The 21,934-nt window shown below is 50.5% G+C and overlaps 2 protein-coding genes across 5 annotated transcripts in view; one reads left to right on the top strand and one right to left on the bottom strand.

Annotated features, from left to right (window-relative positions):
- The window catches only part of LOC134936164 (zinc finger protein 300-like), a 62,801-nt gene extending 54,286 nt beyond the window's left edge, over window positions 1-8,515 (bottom strand). Inside the window, exon 1 of one of the 2 annotated variants that reach the window (XM_063931091.1) lies at window positions 8,324-8,515. The gene's annotated coding sequence lies outside the window, so the exon portion shown is untranslated. Of the gene's footprint in view, window positions 1-7,693; window positions 7,897-8,323 lie in introns of those variants that run through there. The other variant, XM_063931092.1, reaches the window with a different exon arrangement.
- Window positions 7,717-21,934, top strand: part of LOC134936162 (gastrula zinc finger protein XlCGF17.1-like) — a 30,786-nt gene continuing 16,568 nt past the window's right edge. The window contains exon 1 of one of the 3 annotated variants that reach the window (XM_063931090.1): window positions 7,717-7,824. The gene's annotated coding sequence lies outside the window, so the exon portion shown is untranslated. Of the gene's footprint in view, window positions 7,825-8,601; window positions 8,873-21,934 lie in introns of those variants that run through there. The other 2 variants (XM_063931088.1, XM_063931089.1) reach the window with 2 other exon arrangements.

Genomic DNA, 21,934 nt, shown 5'->3' with positions numbered 1-21,934 from the left:
AGCATTGCAGACAATCCGCACTTGGGATGGGCGCCCAGCATCCACTACGGACTATGAGAAATAGAATTATCGGTAAGTAAATTCTTATTTTCTCTAACGTCCTAGTGGATGCTGGGACTCCGTCAGGACCATGGGGATTATACCAAAGCTCCCAAACGGGCGGGAGAGTGCGGATGACTCTGCAGCACCGAATGAGAGAACTCCAGGTCCTCTTTAGCCAGAGTATCAAATTTGTAAAATTTTACAAACGTGTTCTCCCCTGACCACGTAGCTGCTCGGCAAAGTTGTAATGCCGAGACTCCTCGGGCAGCCGCCCAGGATGAGCCCACTTTCCTTGTGGAATGGGCCTTTACAGATTTAGGCTGTGGCAGGCCTGCCACAGAATGTGCAAGTTGGATTGTACTACATATCCAACGTGCAATCGTCTGTTTAGACGCAGGAGCACCCAACTTGTTGGGTGCATACAATGTAAACAACGAGTCAGATTTTCTGACTCCAGCTGTCCTTGAAATATATATTTTTAATGCTCTGACAACGTCCAGTAACTTGGAGTCCTCCAAGTCGCTAGTAGCCGCAGGCACCACAATAGGCTGGTTCAAGTGAAATGCCGAAACCACCTTAGGGAGAAATTGAGGACGTGTCCTCAATTCTGCCCTGTCCGAATGGAATATCAGATATGGGCTTTTGTATGACAAAGCTGCCAACTCCGAAACTCTCCTGGCTGAAGCCAGGGCCAACAGCATGGTTACCTTCCATGTAAGGTATTTTAAATCTACCGATTTTAAAGGCTCAAACCAATGAGATTTGAGAAAATTTAGAACCACGTTCAAATCCCACGGTGCCACTGGAGGCACTATTGGGGGTTGTATATGTAGTACACCTTTGACAAAAGTTTGTACTTCAGGCACTGACGCCAATTCCTTCTGGAAGAAAATTGATAAGGCCGAAATTTGAACTTTAATGGACCCCAATTTGAGGCCCATAGACAATCCTGCTTGCAGGAAATGTAAGAATCGACCCAATTGAAATTCTTCCGTTGGAGCCTTCTTGGCCTCACACCACGCAACATATTTTCTCCAAATGCGGTGATAATGTTGTGCGGTCACTTCTTTCCTGGCTTTAATTAAAGTAGGAATAACTTCCTCAGGAATGCCCTTCTCTTTTAGAATCCGGCGTTCAACCGCCATGCCGTCAAACGCAGCCGCGGTAAGTCTTGGAACATACAAGGTCCCTGCTGAAGCAGATCCCTTCTTAGAGGTAGAGGCCACGGATCCTCCGTGAGCATCTCTTGAAGTTCCGGATACCAAGTTCTTCTTGGCCAGTCCGGAGCTACCAGTATTGTTCTTACTCCTCTTTTCCGTATAATTCTCAGTACCTTTGGTATGAGAGGCAGAGGAGGGAACACATACACTGACTGGTACACCCACGGTGTTACCAGAGCGTCCACAGCTATTGCCTGAGGGTCTCTTGACCTGGCGCAATACCTGTCCAATTTTTTGTTGAGGCGAGACGCCATCATGTCCACCTTTGGTTTTTCCCAACGGTTCACAATCATGTGGAAAACTTCTGGATGAAGTCCCCACTCTCCCGGGTGAAGGTCGTGTCTGCTGAGGAAATCTGCTTCCCAGTTGTCCACTCCCGGGATGAACACTGCTGACAGTGCTACGACATGATTCTCCGCCCAGCGCAGAATCCTTGCAGCTTCTGCCATTGCACTCCTGCTTCTCGTGCCGCCTTGTCGGTTTACGTGGGCGACTGCCGTGATGTTGTCGGACTGGATCAACACCGGCTGACCCTGAAGCAGCGATTTTGCCAGGCTTAGAGCATTGTAGATCGCTCTTAGCTCCAGTATATTTATGTGAAGAGACGTCTCCAGGTTTGACCACACGCCCTGGAAGTTTCTTCCCTTTGTGACTGCTCCCCAACCTCGTAGGCTGGCATCCGTAGTCACCAGGACCCAGTCCTGTATGCCGAATCTGCGGCCCACTAACAGATGGGCAGTCTGCAACCACCACAGGAGAGACAACCTTGTTCTCGGTGACAGTGTTATCCGCTGATGCATGTGCAGATGCGATCCGGACCATTTGTCCAGCAGATCCCACTGAAATGTTCGTGCATGGAATCTGCCGAATGGAATCGCTTCGTACGAAGCCACCATCTTTCCCAGGACTCTTGTGCATTGATGTACTGACACAGTTCCTGGTTTTAGGAGGTTCTTGACAAGTTCGGATAACTCCCTTGCTTTCTCTTCCGGGAGAAATACCTTTTTCTGAACCGTGTCCAGAATCATGCCCAGGAACAGCAGATGTGTTGTCAGGGTCAATTGAGATTTTGGAAGATTTAGAATCCACCCGTGTTGCTGAAGCACTACTTGTGTTAGCGCTACACCGACTTCCAGCTGTTCTCTGGACTTTGCCCTTATCAGGAGATCGTCCAAGTAAGGGATAATTAATACGCCTTTTCTTCGTAGAAGAACCATCATTTCGGTCATTACCTTGGTAAAGACCCGAGGGGCCGTGGACAACCCAAACGGCAGCGTTTGAAACTGATAATGACAGTCTTGTATCACGAACCTGAGATACCCTTGGTGTGAGGGGTAAATCGGGACATGTAGATAAGCATCTTTTATGTCCAAGGACACCATGAAGTCTCCTTCTTCCAGATTCGCTATCACTGCTCTGAGTGACTCCATCTTGAACTTGAATTTCTTTATGTACAGGTTCAAGGATTTCAGATTTAGAATAGGCCTTACCGAACCGTCCGGTTTCGGTACCACAAATAGTGTGGAATAATACCCCTTTCCCTGTTGTAGGAGGGGTACCTTGACTATCACCTGCTGAGAATACAGCTTGTGAATGGCTTCCAAAACCGACGTCCTTTCTGAGGGAGACGTTGGTAAAGCAGACTTTAGGAACCGGCGAGGGGGAGACCTTTCGAACTCCAGCATGTAACCCTGAGATACTATCTGCAGGACCCACGGGTCCACTTGTGAGTGAACCCATTGATTGCTGAAAATCTTGAGTCGACCCCCCACCGTTCCTGAGTCCGCTTGTAAAGCCCCAGCGTCATGCTGATGGCTTTGTAGAAGCCGGGGCGGGCTTCTGTTCCTGGGCAGGGGCTGCTTGCTGCCCTTTCTTACCCTTTCCTCTGCCTCGCGGCAGATAAGACTGTCCTCTTGGTCGCTTTTTATAGGAGCGAAAGGACTGCGGCTGAAAAGACGGTGTCTTTTTCTGTTGGGAGGGGGTCTGAGGTAAAAAAGTGGATTTGCCGGCAGTTGCCGTGGCCACCAGGTCCGAAAGACCGACCCCAAACAATTCCTCTCCTTTATATGGCAATACTTCCATATGCCTCTTGGAATCCGCATCACCTGACCACTGTCGCGTCCATAAACTTCTTCTGGCAGATATGGACATCGCGCTTACTCTTGATGCTAGAGTACAAACATCCCTCTGAGCATCTCGCATATAAAGGAAAGCATCCTTTAATTGCTCTAGAGTCAATAAAATACTGTCCCTATCCAGGGTATCAATATTTTCAGTCAGAGAATCCAACCACACTACCCCAGCACTGCACATCCAGGCTGAGGCTATTGCCGGTCGCAGTATAACACCAGTATGTGTGTATATACTCTTCAGTGTAGTTTCCAGCCTCCTATCTGCTGGATCCTTGAGGGCGGCCGTATCAGGAGACGGCAACGCCACTTGCTTTGATAAACGTGTGAGCGCCTTATCCACCCTAGGGGGTGTTTCCCAGCGCGCCCTAACCTCTGGTGGGAAAGGGTATAATGCCAATAACTTCTTGGAAATTAGCAGTTTTCTATCGGGGTTAACCCACGCTTCATCACACACGTCATTCAATTCCTCTGATTCTGGAAAAAATACAGGTAGTTTTTTCACCCCCCACATAATACCCCTTTTTGAGGTACCAGCAGTATCAGAGATCTGCAAAGCCTCCTTCATTGCCGTGATCATATAACGTGTGGCCCTATTGGAAAATACGTTTGTTTCTTCACCGTCGACACTAGATTCATCTGTGTCGGTACCCGTGTCGACTGACTGAGGTAAAGGACGTTTTACAGCCCCTGACGGTGTCTGAGACGCCTGAACCGGTACTAACTGGTTTGCCGGGCGTCTTATTTCGTCAACTGACTTTTGTAATGTGCTGACATTATCACGTAATTCCATAACTAAAGCCATCCATTCCGGTGTCGACTCCCTAGGGGGTGACATTACCATCATCGGCAATTGCTCTGCCTCCACACCAACATCGTCCTCATACATGTCGACACACACGTACCGACACACAGCAGCCACACAGGGAATGCTCTAATCGAAGACAGGACCCCCTAGCCCTTTGGGGAGACAGAGGGAGAGTTTGCCAGCACACACCAAAAGCGCTATAAATGTATATAAACAACCCTAGAAGGTGTTGTTTACTATATATGCGCTCTTAATATATAAATATCGCCAATTTATGCCCCCCTTCTCTTTGTTACCCTGTTTCTGTAGTGCAGTGCAGGGGAGAGACCTGGGAGCCTTCCTCACCAGCGGAGCTGAGCAGGAAAATGGCGCTGAGTGCTGAGGAGAATAAGCTCCGCCCCTTTTCCGGCTGGCTTTTCTCCCGGTTTTTAAGAAACTGGCCTGGGTTAAAATACATACATATAGCCTTAATGGCTATATGTGATGTATTTATTTTGCCACTAAAGGTAATTATATTGCTGCCCAGGGCGCCCCCAGCAGCGCCCTGCACCCTCCGTGACTGAGTCAGTGAGCCGTGTGACAACAATGGCGCACAGCTGCCGTGCTGTGCGCTACCTTCAAGAAGACTGAGGAGTCTTCTGCCGCCTGCTTTCCGGACCTCCGTTCTGCCGTCTCTTCAGCGTCTGTAAGGGGGATCGGCGGCGCGGCTCCGGGACGAACCCCAGGCTGACCTGTGTTCCGACTCCCTCTGGAGCTAAGTGTCCAGTAGCCTAAGACTCCAATCCATCCTGCACGCAGGTGAGTTGGAAATCTCTCCCCTAAGTCCCTCGATGCAGTGATCCTGTTGCCAGCAGGAATCACTGAGATTGAAACCTAAAAAAAAACTTTTCTAAACAGCTCTTTAGGAGAGCCACCTAGATTGCACCCTCTCGGACGGGCACAAAAACCTAACTGAGGCTTGGAGGAGGGTCATGGGGGGAGGAGCCAGTACGCACCATGTGACCTAAAAGCTTTTTTAGATGTGCCCTGTCTCCTGCGGAGCCCGCTAATCCCCATGGTCCTGACGGAGTCCCAGCATCCACTAGGACGTTAGAGAAATATAATATCACTTAGCTTTCCTGTATACGATCCTTTGAGATAGGGCCCGTGTCGACCAGGCATTGACCATCCCAGTATTCTATCCGTGGCGGGAAAAGAATAAACCTTCGGACTTCTGGAGAGGGTGTGAGTCACGGCCGACCTAGAGCTTTATCAACAGAGCGACCAGCACATGAGAAGGAATACTATTACTTCAGTATTCATTATAAATCATAATATGAATATACATCTTGTAATACACATATACACACACATATCCTAAATATATATATAACATACATATAAGCGGATTGTGCGGAGCCTTCGGGTCCCCCATGACATTAATGTGTTCCGAACGTGTATGACCATGTACTGAAAAGCCCCAGTTGTGGCTCTACCAGGAAACATTATAGTCGACAGAAAACCCTAGTATTCGTCGACAGCAGTGATTAGTAACCAGGCAAAATTTTATTCTTGCGACCCCAAGGGGTCCGAGGGAAGTATACCTATACAAATATCACTCCCCCACAAAAACTACAATGTCTGTGCTCAAGCTACAGGCCCATGGAACCTTACCATACATATACCTATAAAGTATATACACAGGTATAAGTCAGTTACCGCATGTCCATTTACACCCGGTGAAAACAGTTGGTGCCGACAGGGCCACCCACATACTACTGTGCCTCCCATATAGTATTTACTTTCCACAAGCATACCACTACCGACCTGATCAAGTACCCACATACGTCGGCGATGCCGTCAGTGAACCCCATAGGAGTTTATGACAGAACATTCACGCCTGTCGACACAAGTGAACTAAAGTGGGTATAACTGACAGGGAGCACACAGAAAAATACACACAAGAATGATTTCATACTCATCTCTGAATCAACTAGTGTTATATATGTCCAAATAACAATAAAAGACTGTGCTCCCCCCCCCTTTGGCGGGGACAGAGAGAAAATGTTGCTGACTCCAGTGTGTGTGAGGACTAAGCCCCGCCCCCCTCGGCGCACTCTAGCCCCATTATCTTATATATGCAGGCCGGGGATCGTATATAGTGTAAACACACTATATACCACCTGAAAATGCTGTTCAGGGTGCCCCCCTCTGCGCCCTGCACCCAAGTAAACCGTTGGTGTGTGGGAGAACCGGCGTGCCGCGCGACCGCCGCTATGTTCTGGCGGGGTATCGCACGCGGTGCCCGGGGCCCGTAGCCTCAGTAACTGCTGCCCAGGGCGCTCCCCCCCCAGAGCCCTGCACCCTATGAGTACCGCTGGCGTGTGGGAGGACGGAGCGCAGCGGGACCGCTGCTATGAAATGGCGGGGGAATCGTACGCAGCGCCCGGGGCCCGTATGCTCTTTTGCCAGTTAAAACTTGACCTCAGTAACTGCTGCCCAGGGCGTTCCCCCCCAGCACCCTGCACCCTGTGTGTGCCGTTGGTGTGTGGGAGCAAGGAGCGCAGCGCTACCGCAGCGGTTACCTCTGTTACTGAAGTCTTCTGCCGTCTGACGTCTTCTGTACTTCTCATACTCACCCGGCTTCTTTGTTCTTTCTTCTGGTTTCTGTGAAGGGGGTGACGGCGCGGCTCCGGGAACAAGCAGCTAGGCGCACCAAGTGATCGAATCCTCTGGAGCTAATGGTGTCCAGTAGCCTAAGAAGCAGAGCCTTGAACTAAGAAGAAGGTCTGACTTCTCTCCCCTCACTCCCACGATGCAGGGAGCCTGTAGCCAGCAGGTCTCCCTGAAAATAAAAAAACTAACAAAGTCTTTTCAGAGAAACTCAGTAGAGCTCCCCTAGTGTGTGTCCATTCACTCCTGGGCACAAAGTCTAACTGAGGTCTGGAGGAGGGGCATAGAGGGAGGAGCCAGTTCACACCCAGTTTAAGTCTTTATAGTGTGCCCAAGCTCCTGCGGATCCGTCTATACTCCATGGTCCTTTTGGAGTCCCCAGCATCGTCTAGGACGTAAGAGAAACATGGGTTAATGCGCACTCCCGTGCATTTACCCGTGTTTTTTGAGCTAGTGGAAAAGGGGCATAAAGGTAATAGTTGGAGGCGTGGATAGTGGAGGAACTATCCCGCTGGCCTAGCTCCTCCCCCTTTTGTTGTGACTCCTCCCCCTGACAGAAAAGGTCCCTTTGCCCACTTGGATCTAGCCGCAACCGTCACTCTACCCCTCAGGCTAGCAGTGGGAACAGTTGGGTGACGTCATCCTGTGCACTGGCGTGCGCAGCACATTTTATTAGGGGGTGCACCATCGGAGGGGTGTGTCTAGCACCGCCTTTTGGGCGTGTTTAGTACCTTCTATTGATGGTCAACACATATAAAATATCTTTGTACCAATCCTAATACAGCAGATACATTGTCAGATGTTGTGGTGTGCACCAAACAAGCACCCCTGATGGCACTCACTGCAATTACACTGCTCCTCCTCAGCCTGGTCATGCTGCCCCTCTCTTTCCCCTGCAAACTCCTAAGAGGAACGCTGGCTGCATGCTGCTCCTTATCAGTGGCTGGCGTTGGCATAGAATAGAAGGAGAGAGGTATGTATGTGGCGGGTGTGACGGGTGGGCATGCGAGCAGCATGACATAATCACATCACTTCACACTGTTTTTGTACATGGAGGTGGAGCTGGGAATTTGAAAGCTGGTGGCAGTGGCACCCTTGATTAACCCAGGCGTCCAGTCAGTAATGCATTCCCGACATGGTGTAGCGCAGAGGGGACAGTAATCAGCCTGCTCGGCGATCGCTGCATCAGGCATGTGAGATCGGGGGGGGGGGGGGGGGGGGGGGCAGACATTAGGGGGTGATCCTGTGGGTTATAACGTGCACTTTATTATAGCGCAGCAGCACAGACACAGGCCGCAGGCAGGCCTAGCTCCTCCCCCTGACGTCATAGGTCACGTAAGCCACTTGGATCTGGCATCTACCCAGGCCGCAGCCGCACATCCCGCCCGCCCATCACTCGCCACCCATCCCTGTGCGGGAAGCCGCTCACACACACCAAGCATGGGCTCTAATACACCGGGCACAGCGCTCACCTCACTGCCGGTCACCGCCTTCCCGAATCCCGCCGCCACATCCAGCTTACGTCACCAGCTCCGGCCGAGAGATCAGAGGGGAGGAGAGTGGGCGGAGACACAGAGAAGGGGGAGGAGACTCGGCTGTCACTCAGAGTCCATGAGAAGACGGGGCGGGGACACGAGAGATGGGGAGGAGGCTGGATAGAAACACGGGATGAGTTTAACTGCTAATGAGATACCTGCTCGTCACGCGTTCCCGCCCTTCCTCTTCCTCAGAGCCCCGCCCACTCTCCTCATCCCGCGTTTCTATCCAGCCTCCTCCCCATCTCTCGTGTCCCCGTCTTGTCATGGACTCTGAGTGATAGCCGGGTCTCCTCCCCCTTTCCTGCGTCTCCGTCCAGTCTCCTCCCCTCTGATCTCTCGGCCGGAGCTGGTGACGTAACCTGGATGTGGCGAGGGCGGGGAATCGCGAGTGACGGTGACAGGCAGTGAGGTGAGCGCTATGCCCGGTGTATCAGAGCCGCCATGCTTGGTGTGTGTGAGCGGCTTCCCGCACAGGGATGGGGGGTAAGTGAGCGGCGGGCTGGGGATGTGAGGCCTGTGTCTGTGCTGCTGCGTCATAATAAAGTGCACGTCATACCCCACAGGATGACGTCACCCAGATGTACTCACTGCCAGCCAGAGGGGTATACTGACAGCAGCATCACCTCCAGCCTCTGCACATAACACACGTGACGCCCTATGAGAAAAATGTGATGTGATATATATATATATATATATATATATTTCTCTAACGTCCTAGTGGATGCTGGGAACTCCGAAAGGACCATGGGGAATAGCGGCTCCGCAGGAGACTGGGCACAACTAAAGAAAGCTTTAGGTCACCTGGTGTGCACTGGCTCCTCCCCCTATGACCCTCCTCCAAGCCTCAGTTAGATTTCTGTGCCCGGCTGAGCTGGATGCACACTAGGGGCTCTCCTGAGCTAGAAAGAAAGTATAGTTTAGGTTTTTTTATTTACAGTGAGACCTGCTGGCAACAGGCTCACTGCATCGAGGGACTAAGGGGAGAAGAAGCGAACCTACCTAACTGGTGGTAGCTTGGGCTTCTTAGGCTACTGGACACCATTAGCTCCAGAGGGATCGCACACAGGACCCGACCTCGTCGTCCGTTCCCGGAGCCGCGCCGCCGTCCCCCTTACAGAGCCAGAAGCAAGAAGGTCCAGGAAATTGTCGGCTGAAGACTTCTGTCTTCTCCAAGGTAGCGCACAGCACTGCAGCTGTGCGCCATTGCTCCTCATGCACACCACACACTGCGGTACTGATGGGCGCTGGGGTGGGGCGCCCTGAGCAGCAATATTTACACCTTGGCTGGCGAACTAACACCATTTATAACCCCAGGGGCTATATAGGTGAAAAAATACCCCTGCCAGACTTACTAAAAAAGCGGGAGAAAGCCCGCCGAGAAAGGGGCGGAGCCATCTCCCTCAGCACACTGGCGCCATTTTCCCTCACAGCTCCGCTGGAAGGATCGCTCCCTGGCTCTCCCCTGCAGTCCTGCACTACAGAAAGGGTAAAAAAGAGAGGGGGGGGCACTAAATTTAGGCGCAGTATATTAATATATATAGCAGCTATAAGGGAAAACACTCTGCATAGGTGATATCCCTGTGATAGATAGCCCTCTGGTGTGTGCTGGCATACTCTCCCTCTGTCTCCCCAAAGGGCTTTGTGGGGTCCTGTCCTCTGTCAGAGCATTCCCTGTGTGTGCTGTGTGTCGGTACTGCTGTGTCGACATGTATGAGGAGGAAAATGATGTGGAGGCGGAGCAAATGCCTGTGAATGTGATGTCACCCCCTGCGGGGTCGACACCTGTGTGGTTGAACTTATGGAAGGAATTACGTGAAAGTGTCAACTCCTTACATAAAAGGTTTGACGACATAGGACAGCCGGCTACTCAGCTTGTGCCTGTTCCAGCGTCTCAGCTGTCATCAGGGTACTTAAAACGCCCACTACCTCAGGTGACAGACACAGATGTTGACACGGATACCGACTCCAGTGTCGACGACGATGAGACTAGTGTACCCTCCAATAGGTCCACCCGTTACATGATTGAGGCAATGAAAAATGTATTACACATTTCTGATAATACCCCAGGTACCACAAAAAAGGGTATTATGTTTGGTGAGAAAAAACTACCTGTAGTTTTTCCTGCATCTGAGGAATTAAATGAGGTGTGTGAGGAAGCGTGGACTTCCCCCGATAAGAAATTGATTATTTCTAAACGGTTATTGGCAGCGTACCCTTTCCCGCCAGAGGATAGGTCACGTTGGGAAATACCCCCTAGGGTAGAAAAAGCGCTCACACGCTTATCAAAAAGGGTGGCACTAACGTCTCCGGATACGGCCACTCTGAAGGAACCTGCTGATAGAAAGCAGGAGGTTACCCTAAAGGCTATATACACACACTCGGGCATTATATTGCGACCAGCCATTGCTTCGGCATGGATGTGCAGTGCTGCCGCTGCGTGGTCAGATTCCCTGTCGGATAATATTGATACTATGGATAGGGACAATATTTTGCTGACGATAGAGCATATAAAAGACGCAGTCTTATACATGCGTGATGCACAGAGGGATATTTGCCGGCTGGCATAAAAAATAAGCGCTATGTCCATTGCCGCCAGACGAGGGTTATGGACTCGGCAATGGTCAGGTGATGCCGACTCGAAGCGGCACATGGAAGTTTTGCCCTATAAGGGGGTGGAACTGTTTGGGGATGGTCTTTCAGACCTCGTTTCCACAGCTACTGCTGGGAAATCGACATTTCTCTAACGTCCTAGTGGATGCTGGGAACTCCGTAAGGACCATGGGGAATAGCGGGCTCCGAAGGAGGCTGGGCACTCTAGAAAGATCTTAGACTACCTGGTGTGCACTGGCTCCTCCCACTATGACCCTCCTCCAAGCCTCAGTTAGATTTCGTGCCCGGCCGAGGTTGGATGCACACTAGGGGCTCTCCTGAGCTCTTAGAAAGTTATAGTCTTAGAATTTGTTATTTTCAGTGAGACCTGCTGGCAACAGGCTCACTGCAGCGAGGGACTAAGGGGAGAAGAAGCGAACTCGCCTGCTTGCAGCCGGATTGGGCTTCTTAGGCTACTGGACACCATTAGCTCCAGAGGGATCGACCGCAGGCCCAGCCTTGATGTTCGGTCCCGGAGCCGCGCCGCCGTCCCCCTTACAGAGCCAGAAGCAAGAAGATGGTCCGGAAAATCGGCGGCATGAAGACTCTGTCTTCACCAAGGTAGCGCACAGCACTGCAGCTGTGCGCCATTGCTCCTCTCACACACTTCACACTCCGGTCACTGAGGGTGCAGGGCGCTGGGGGGGGCGCCCTGAGGCAGCAATAAAAACACCTTGGCTGGCTAAAATACCTCAATATATGGCCCCAGGGGCTATATATGAGGTAAATACCCCTGCCAGAATTCCATAAAAAACGGGAGAATAGGCCGCGAAAAAGGGGCGGAGCCTATCTCCTCAGCACACTGGCGCCATTTTTCCCTCACAGCTCGGCTGGAGGGAAGCTCCCTGGCTCTTCCCTGCAATTCTACAGTACAGTAAGAGGGAAAAGAGAGGGGGGGCATTAAAATTGGCACTGTATACAGTATATTATATAAAAGCTATTAGGGACATAACTCAGTTAGTCCCTGTATATATATAGCGCTCTGGTGTGTGCTGGCATACTCTTACTCTGTCCCCCCAAAGGGCTTTTGTGGGTCCTGTCCTCGTTTAGAGCATTCCCTGTGTGTCTGTGGTGTGTCGGTACGGCTGTGTCGACATGTTGAATGAGGAGGCTTATATGGTGACAGAACAGAGGCCGATATATGTGATGTCGCCCCCTGTGGGGCCGACACCAGAGTGGATGGATAGGTGAAAGGTATTAACCGACAGTGTCAACTCCTTACATAAAAGGGTGGATGACGTAACAGCTGTGGGACAGCCGGCTTCGCAGCCCGCGCCTGCCCAGGCGTCTCAAAGGCCATCAGGGGCTCAAAAACGCCCGCTCTCTCAGATGGCAGACACAGATGTCGACACGGAGTCTGACTCCATTGTCGACAAGGTGGAGACATATACACAATCCACTAGGAACATCCGTGACGTGATCCCGGCAATAAAAAATGTGTTATACATTTCTGACTTTAACCCAAGCACCTCTAAAAATGGGTTTTAGGTTTGGGGAGAAAAAACAGGCAGTGTTTTGTTCCCCCATCAGATGAATAAATGAAGTGTGTGAAAGCGTGGGTTCCCCCGTTAAGAAACTGGTAATTTATAAAAAGTTACTGATGGCGTACCCTTTCTCGCCAGGTGGATAAGTTACGCTGGGAGATATCCCCTAGGGTGGATAAGGCGCTCACACGTTTGTCAAAAAAGGTGGCACTGCCGTCTTAGGATACGGCCACTTTAATAGGTACCTGTTGATAAAAAACAGGAGGCTATCCTGAAGTCTGTATTTACACACTCAGGTACTAGACTGAGACCTACAGATAGTGCTGCTGCAGCGTGGTCGGTGACCCTGTCAAACAGGGATACTAGTTGGCAAACATAAAAACATATTAAAGACGTCGTCTTATATATGGGGGATGCACAGAGGATATTTTGCCGGCTGGCATCCAAAATAAATGTAATGTCCATTCTGTCAGGAGGGTATTAGAGACCTGTCACTGGACAGGTGATGCTGACTTAAAAAGCGCATAGAGAGCCTTATAAGGGTGAGGAATTATTTGGGGATGGTCTCTGGGACCTCGTATCCACAGCAACTGCTGGGAAGAAATAATTTTACCTCAGGTTTCCTCACAGACAAAGGTACAGTCCTTTCGGCTTCAGAAAAGCAAGCGGGTCAAATGGCGCTTCCTTTCTGTACAGAGACAAGGGTAGAGGGAAAAAAGCTGCACCAGTCAGCCTGTTCCCAGAATCAAGATTCTTCCCCCGCCTCCTGTGAGGCCACACCATGACGCGGGTGCTCCACAGGTGTAGTCAGGTACGGTGGGGGGCCGTCTAAAAAAATTCAGCAATTAGTGGGCTCGCTCACAGGTGGATCCCTGTTTCTTTCAAGTAGTATTTCAGGGGTACAAGCTGGAATTCGAGATGTCTCCCCCCAGCCGTTTCCTAAAATATGCCTTGCTGACAACTCCCTCAGGCAGGGAGGCTGTGCTAGAGGCAATTAATAAGCGGTATTCCCAGCAGGTAATACTCAAGGTGCCCCTACTTCAACAAGGACGGGGTTACTATTCCACACGGGTTGGGGTACCGAAACCGCATGGTTCGGTGTGACCCATTTTATATTTAAAATCCTTGAACACAAAAATTCAAGTTCAAGATGGAATCGCTCAGGGCGGTTATTCCAAGCCTGGACGAGGGGGATTACATGGTATCCTGGGACATCAAGGATGCTTACCTGCATGTCCCCATTTACCATCCTCGCCAGGAGTACCTCAGATTTGTGGTACATGATTACCATTACCAAGTCCAGACACTGCCGTTTGGACTGGACATGGCACCGAGGGTGTTTTATCAAGGTAATGGCCGAAATGTTGATACTCCTTCAAAAAAAGGGAGTTGTAATTATCCCGTACTTGGACAATCTCGTTATAAGGGCGAGGTCCAAGGAGCAGTTGGTAGTCGGGGTAGCACTATTTTGGAAAGTGCTACAACAGCATGGTTGGATTCTAAACAGTCCAAAGTCACAGCTGGTTCCTATGACACGTCTACTGTTCCTGGGGATGGTTCTGGACATAAACCAGAAATAGTGTTTCTCCCGGAGGAGAAAGCCAAGGAGTTGTCATCTCTAGTCAGAGACCTCCTGAAGCCAAAATAGGTAGCGGTGCATCATTGCACGCGAGTCCTGGGAAAAATGGTAGCTTCCTACGAAGCAATCCCATTAGGCAGGTTCCATACAAGAACTTTTCAGAGGGACCTGTTGGACAAGTGGTCCGGATCGCATCTTTCGATGCATAGGCTGATAACCCTGTCTCCAAGGACCAGGGTATCTCTACTGTGGTGGCTGCAGAGTGCCCATCTTCAAGAGGGCCGCAGGTTCGGCATACAGGACTAGGTCCTAGTGACCATGGATTCCAGCCTTTGAGGCTGGGAGGCAGTCACACAGGGAAGAAATTTCCAGGGACTTTGGTCAAGTCAGGTTATTTCCCTACACATAAATATTCTGGAACTGAGGGCCATTTACAATGCCCTGAGGCCGGCAAGGCCTCTGCTTCAAAACCAGCCGGTACTGATCCAATCAGACAACATCACGGCAGTCGCCCATGTAAACCAACAGGGCGGCACAAGAAGCAGGATGGCGATGGCAGAAGCCACAAGGATTCTCCGATAGGCGGAAAATCATGTGTTAGCACTGTCAGCAGTGTTCATTCCCGGAGTGGACAACTGGGAAGCAGATCTTCTCAACAGACACGACCTCCACCCGGGAGAATGGGGACTTCCTCCAGAAGTCTTCCAATAGGATTGTACACCATTGGGAAAGGCCACAGGTGGACATGATGGCGTCCCGCCTCAACAAAAAGCTATAAAAGATATTGCACCGGATCAAGGGACCCTCAGGCGATAGCTATGGACGCTCTGGTAACACCGTGGGTGTACCAGTCGGTTTATGTGTTCTCCCCTCTGCCTCTCATACCAAAGGTACTGAGAATAATAAGAAGGCGAGGAGTAAGAACGATACTCGTGGATGGCCAAGAAGAGCTTGGTACCCAGAACTTCAAGAATTTATATCAGAGGACCCATGGCCTCTGCCACTCAGACAGGACCTGCGGCAGCAGGGGCCCTGTCTGTTCCAAGACTTACCGCGGCTGCGTTTGTCGGCATGGCGGTTGAACGCCGGATCCTGAAGGAAAAGGGCATTCCGGAGGAAGTCATTCCTACGCTTACTAAAGCCAGGAAAGAGGTTACAGCAACTCATTATCACCGCATATGGCGAAAATATGTTGCATGGTGTGAGGCCGAAAGGGCCCCAACAGAGGAATTTCAACTAGGTCGATTTCTGCATTTCCTGCAAGCAGGAGTGACTATGGGCCTTAAATTGGGTTCCATTAAGGTACAGATCTCGGCTCTGTCGATTTTCTTTCAAAAAGAACTAGCTTCAGTACCTGAAGTTCAGACATTTATAAAAGGAGTGCTGCAGAGTCAGCCCCCGTTTGTGCCTCCTGTGGCACCTTGGGATCTCAACGTGGTGTTGAGTTTCTTAAAATCACATTGGTTTGAACCACTAAAAACCGTGGATCTGAAATATCTCACGTGCAAGGTGGTTATGTTATTGGCCTTGGCTTCTGCCAGGCGAGTATCAAAGTTGGCGGCTTTGTCTTGTAAAAGCCCTTATTTGATTTTCCATATGGATAGGGCAGAATTGAGGACTCGTCCCCAGTTCTCCCAAAGGTGGTGTCAGCGTTTCACCTGAACCATCCTATTGTGGTGCCTAGGCTACTAGGGACTTGGAGGACTCCAAGTTGCTAGACGTTGTCAGGGCACTGAAAATATATGTTTCCAGAACGGCTAGAGTCAGAAAATCTGACTCGCTGTTTATCCTATATGCACCTAACAAGCTGGGTGCTCCTGCTTCTAAGCAGACTATTGCTCGTTGGATTTGTAGTACAATTCAGCTTGCACATACTGTGGCAGTCCTGCCACAGCCAAAATCTGTCAATGCCCATTCCACAAGGAAGGTGGGCTCATCTTGGGCGGCTGCCCGAGAGGTCTCGGCTTTACAACTTTGCCGAGCAGCTACTTGGTCAGGGGCAAACACGTTTGCAAAATTCTACAAATTTGATACCCTGGCTGAGGAGGACCTGGAGTTCTCTCATTCAGTGCTGCAGAGTCATCCGCACTCTCCCGCCCGTTTGGGAGCTTTGGTATAATCCCCATGGTCCTTACGGAGTTCCCAGCATCCACTAGGACGTTAGAGAAAATAAGAATTTACTCACCGGTAATTCTGTTTCTCGTAGTCCGTAGTGGATGCTGGGCGCCCATCCCAAGTGCGGTTTATCTGCAATACTTGTACATAGTAATTGTTAACTAAATCGGGTTATTGTTGAGCCATCTGTTGAGAGGCTCTATTGTTTCATACTGTTAACTGTGTTTCATATCACGAGTTGTACGGTGTGATTGGTGTGGCTGGTATGAGTCTTACCCGGGATTCAAAATCCTTCCTTATTGTGTACGCTCGTCCGGGCACAGTATCCTAACTGAGGCTTGGAGGAGGGTCATAGTGGGAGGAGCCAGTGCACACCAGGTAGTCTAAGATCTTTCTAGAGTGCCCAGCCTCCTTCGGAGCCCGCTATTCCCCATGGTCCTTACGGAGTTCCCAGCATCCACTACGGACTACGAGAAACAGAATTACCGGTGAGTAAATTCTTATTTTTTTGCCACAGGCTGCCCCACCACAAAAGAAAGCACCGTATTATCAGGTACAGTCCTTTCGGCCCCAGAAAAGCAAGAGGGCTAGAGGCTCATCCTTTCTGCCAAGAGGCAAAGGTAGAGGAAAAAAGCTGCAACACACAGCTAGTTCCCAAGAGCAGAAGTCCTCCCCTGCGTCCGGTAAGTCCACAGCATGACGCTGGGGCTGCTCAGGCGGACCCGAGTACGGTGGGGCCCGTCTCAGAAATTTCAGCGTACAGTGGGCTCTCTCACAGGTGGATCCCTGGGTCCTTCAAGTAGTGTCTCAGGGGTACAGGCTGGAATTCGAGACGTCTCCCCCCCGCCGTTTCCTGAAATCTGCCTTACCGGCAACTCCCTCCGCCAGGGAGGCAGTGTTGGTGGCTATTCAAAAACTATATTCACAACAAGTGATTGTCAAGGTACCCCTCCTTCAGCAAGGAAAGGGTTACTATTCCACAATGTTTGTGGTACCGAAACCGGACGGTTCGATGAGACCCATCTTAAATTTAAAATCCTTGAACACATATATCAAAAGATTCAAGTTCAAGATGGAATCGCTCAGGGCGGTTATTGCGAGCCTGGAAGAGGGGGATTACATGGTATCTCTGGACATCAAGGATGCATACCTGCATGTCCCCATTTATCCTCCTCACCAGGAGTACCTCAGATTCGTGGTACAGGACTGTCGTCATCAGTTCCAGACGCTGCCGTTTGTGTTGTTCACGGCACCAAGGGTCTTTACCAAGGTAATGGCCGAGATGATGATACTCCTTCGCAAGAGAGGAGTTTCAATTATCCCATACTTGGACGATCTCCTGATAAAGGCGAGGTCCAAAGAACAGTTGGTAGTGGGAGTAACACTTTCTCGGGAAATGCTACAACAGCACGGCTTTATTCTCAATATCCCAAAGTCACAGCTGGTCCCGACGACACGTCTTCTGTTCCTGGGAATGATTCTGGACACAGACCAGAAAAAAGTGTTTCTTCCAGTGGAAAAAGCCGAGGAGTTGTCATTTCTAGTCAGAAACCTCCTAAAACCAGGACAGGTGTCGGTACATCAATGCACACGAGTCCTGGGAAAAATGGTAGCTTTATACGAAGCAATTCCATTCGGAAGATTCCATGCAAGGATCTTCCAGTGGGACCTGTTGGACAAATGGTCGGGGTCCCATCTCCAGATGCAGCAGCGGATAACTCTGTAGGCAAGGACCAGGGTGTCGCTACTGTGGTGGCTGCAGAAGCCTCATCTACTAGAGGGCCGCAGATTCGGAATACAGGACTGGGTCCTAGTAACCACGGACGCCAGCCTTCGGGGCTGGGGTGCAGTCACTCAGGGAAGAAACTTCCAAGGACTGTGGTCAACTCAGGAGAGTTTACTTCACATAAATATTCTGGAGCTAAGGGCCATTTACAATGCCCTAAGCCAAGCAAGGCCCCTGCTTCAAAATCAGCCGGTACTGATCCAGTCAGACAACATCACGGCGGTCGCCCATGTAAACAGACAGGGCGGCACAAGAAGCAGGAGGGCAATGGCGGAAGCCACACGGATTCTCCGATGGGCGGAGAATCACGTGTTAGCACTGACGGCAGTTTTCCTTTCCGGGAGTGGACAACTGGGAAGCAGACTTCCTCAGCAGGCACGACCTCCACCCGGGAGAATGGGGACTTCATCCAGAAGTCTTCCAACTGCTGGTGAACCGTTGGGAAAAACCACAGGTGGACATGATGGCGTCCCGCCTCAACAAAAAGCTAAAAAGATATTGCGCCAGGTCAAGGGAACCTCAGGCTATCGCTGTGGACGCTCTAGTAACACCGTGGGTGTAACGGTCGGTTTATGTGTTTCCTCCTCTGCCTCTCATACCAAAGGTACTGAGAATAATACGACAGCGAGGAGTAAGAACTATCCTCGTGGTTCCGGATTGGCCAAGAAGAGCTTGGTACCCGGAACTTCAAGAGATGCTGTCAGAGGACCTTGGCCTCTGCCACTCAGACAGGACCTGCTGCAGCAGGGACCCTGTCTGTTCCAAGACTTACCGCGGCTGCGTTTGACGGCATGGCGGTTGAACACCGGATCCTGAAAGAAAAAGGCATTCCGGAGGAAGTCATCCCTACCCTGATCAAAGCCAGGAAGGATGTCACGGCAAAACATTATCACCGCATTTGGCGGAAATATGTTGCCTGGTGTGAGGCCAGGAAGGCCCCAACGGAGGAATTTCAACTGGGTCGATTCCTGCATTTCCTACAAGCAGGAGTGACGTTGGGCCTCAAATTGGGGTCCATTAAGGTCCAGATTTCGGCCCTGTCTATTTTCTTCCAAAAAGAACTGGCTTCATTGCCTGAAGTTCAGACTTTTGTCAAAGGAGTTCTGCATATTCAGCCTCCTTTTGTGCCACCAGTGGCACCTTGGGATCTCAATGTGGTTTTGGAGTTCCTGAAATCACATTGGTTTAAACCACTTAAGACAGTGGAGCTCAAATATCTCACGTGGAAGGTGGTCATGTTATTGGCCTTGGCTTCGGCAAGGCGTGTATCGGAATTGGCGGCTTTGTCATGTAAAAGCCCTTACCTAATTTTCCATACAGATAGGGCAGAGTTGAGGACTCGTCCTCAGTTTCTCCCGAAGGTGGTATCAGCGTTTCACCTGAACCAATCTATTGTGGTGCCTGCGGCTACTAGGGACTTGGAGGATTCCAAGTTACTGGACGTAGTCAGGGCCCTAAAAACTTATGTTTCTAGGACGGCTAGAGTCAGGAAAACTGACTCGCTGTTTATCCTGTATGCACCCAACAAGCTGGGTGCTCCTGCTTCGAAGCAGACTATTGCGCGCTGGATTTGTAGCACTATTCAGATGGCGCATTCTGCGGTGGGATTACCGCAGCCTAAATCTGTAAAAGCCCATTCCACAAGGAAGGTGGGCTCATCTTGGGCGGCTGCCCGAGGGGTCTCGGCTTTACAACTTTGCCGAGCTGCTCCTTGGTCAGGGGCAAACACGTTTGCTAAATTCTATAAATTTGATACTCTGGCTGAGGAGGACCTGGTGTTCTCTCATTCGGTGCTGCAGAGTCATCCGCACTCTCCCGCCCGTTTGGGAGCTTTGGTATAATCCCCATGGTCCTTTCGGAGTCCCCAGCATCCACTAGGACGTTAGAGAAAATAAGAATTTACTCACCGGTGATTCTATTTCTCGTAGTCCGTAGTGGATGCTGGGTGCCCATCCCAAGTGCGGATTGTCTGCAATACTTGTAAATAATTATTGTTACAAAATCGGGTTGTTATTGCGAGCCATCTGTTCAGAGGCTCCATTGTTATCATACTGTTAACCGGGGTTCCTATCACGAGTTATATGGTGTGATTGGTGTGGCTGGTATGAGTCTTACCCGGGATTCAAAATCCTTCCTTATTGTGTCAGCTCTTCCGGGCACAGTGTCCTAACTGAGGCTTGGAGGAGGGTCATAGGGGGAGGAGCCAGTACACACCAGATAGTACTAAATCTTTCTTTAGATGTGCCCAGTCTCCTGCGGAGCCGTCTATTCCCCATGGTCCTTACGGAGTCCCCAGCATCCACTACGGACTACGAGAAATAGAATTACCGGTGAGTAAATTCTTATTTTTTCCCCCCATCTGAATAAGTAAATGAAGTGTGTGAAGAAGCGTGGGCTTTCCCCGATAAAAGATTGGTAATCTCTAAAAAGTTACTAATGGCGTTCCCTTTCCCGCCAGAGGATAGGGCACGTTGGGAAACACCTCCTAGGGTGGATAAAGCGCTCACACGTTTGTCTAAAAAGGTGGCACTACCATCTCCGGATACGGCCGCCCTCAAGGAGCCTGCAGATAGGAAGCAGGAGGCGATCCTGAAGTCTGTATATACACACTCAGGCATTATACTTAGACCAGCTATTGCGTCAGCATGGATGTGCAGTGCTGCCGCTGCGTGGTCAGATTCCCTGTCAGAAAATATTGACACCCTAGACAGGGACACTATTCTGCTAACCATAGAGCATATAAAAGACTCAGTCTTATACATGAGAGATGCACAGAGGGAGATTTGCCGGCTGGCATCTAAAATAAGTGCATTGTCCATTTCTGCTAGGAGAGGCTTATGGACTCGGCAGTGGACAGGGGATGCAGATTCTAAAAGGCACATGGAAGTTTTGCCTTATAAGGGTGAGGAATTATTCGGGGATGGTCTCTCGGACCTAGTTTCCACAGCAACAGCTGGGAAGTCAGCATTTTTACCCCATGTTCCCTCACAGCCTAAGAAGGCACCGTTTTATCAGGTACAGTCCTTTCGGACCCAGAAAAACAGGCGAGGAAAAGGCGGGTCCTTTCTGTCCAGAGGCAGAGGTAGGGGAAAAAGGCTGCAACAAACAGCAGGTTCCCAGGAGCAAAAGTCCTCCCCCGCTTCTTCCAAGTCCGCCGCATGATGGTGGGGCTCCACAGGCGGAGCCAGGTACGGTGGGGGGCCGCCTCAAAAATTTCAGCGATCAGTGGGCTCGCTTACAGGTGGATCCCTGGATCCTTCAAATAGTATCTCAGGGGTACAAACTGGAATTTGAGGCGTCTCCACCCCACCGGTTCCTAAAATCTGCCTTGCCGATTACTCCCTCAGACAGGGAGGCTGTTCTAGCGGCAATTCACAAGCTGTATTCCCAGCAGGTGATAATCAAGGTGCCCTACTTCAACAAGGACGGGGTTACTATTCCACACTGTTTGTGGTACCGAAACCGGACGGTTCGGTGAGACCCATTTTAAATTTAAAATCCTTGAACACATACATAAAAAAATTCAAGTTCAAGATGGAATCGCTCAGGGCGGTTATTGCAAGCCTGGACGAGGGGGATTACATGGTATCCCTGGACATCAAGGATGCTTACCTGCATGTCCCCATTTACCATCCTCACCAGGAGTACCTCAGATTTGTGGTACAGGATTGCCATTACCAATTCCAGACGCTGCCGTTTGGACTGTCCACGGCACCGAGGGTGTTTACCAAGGTAATGGCGGAAATGATGATACTCCTTCGGACAAAGGGAGTTTTCTCTGACGTCCTAAGTGGATGCTGGGACTCCGTAAGGACCATGGGGAATAGCGGCTCCGCAGGAGACAGGGCACAAGAATAAAAGCTTTAGGATCAGGTGGTGTGCACTGGCTCCTCCCCCTATGACCCTCCTCCAAGCCTCAGTTAGATTTTTGT

Source organism: Pseudophryne corroboree, chromosome 6, assembly GCF_028390025.1.
Source record: "Pseudophryne corroboree isolate aPseCor3 chromosome 6, aPseCor3.hap2, whole genome shotgun sequence".
Taxonomy (NCBI): Eukaryota; Metazoa; Chordata; class Amphibia; order Anura; family Myobatrachidae; genus Pseudophryne; species Pseudophryne corroboree.
Note: the sequence above shows the minus strand (reverse complement) of the source record. Positions and strands in the feature narration are given on the sequence as shown.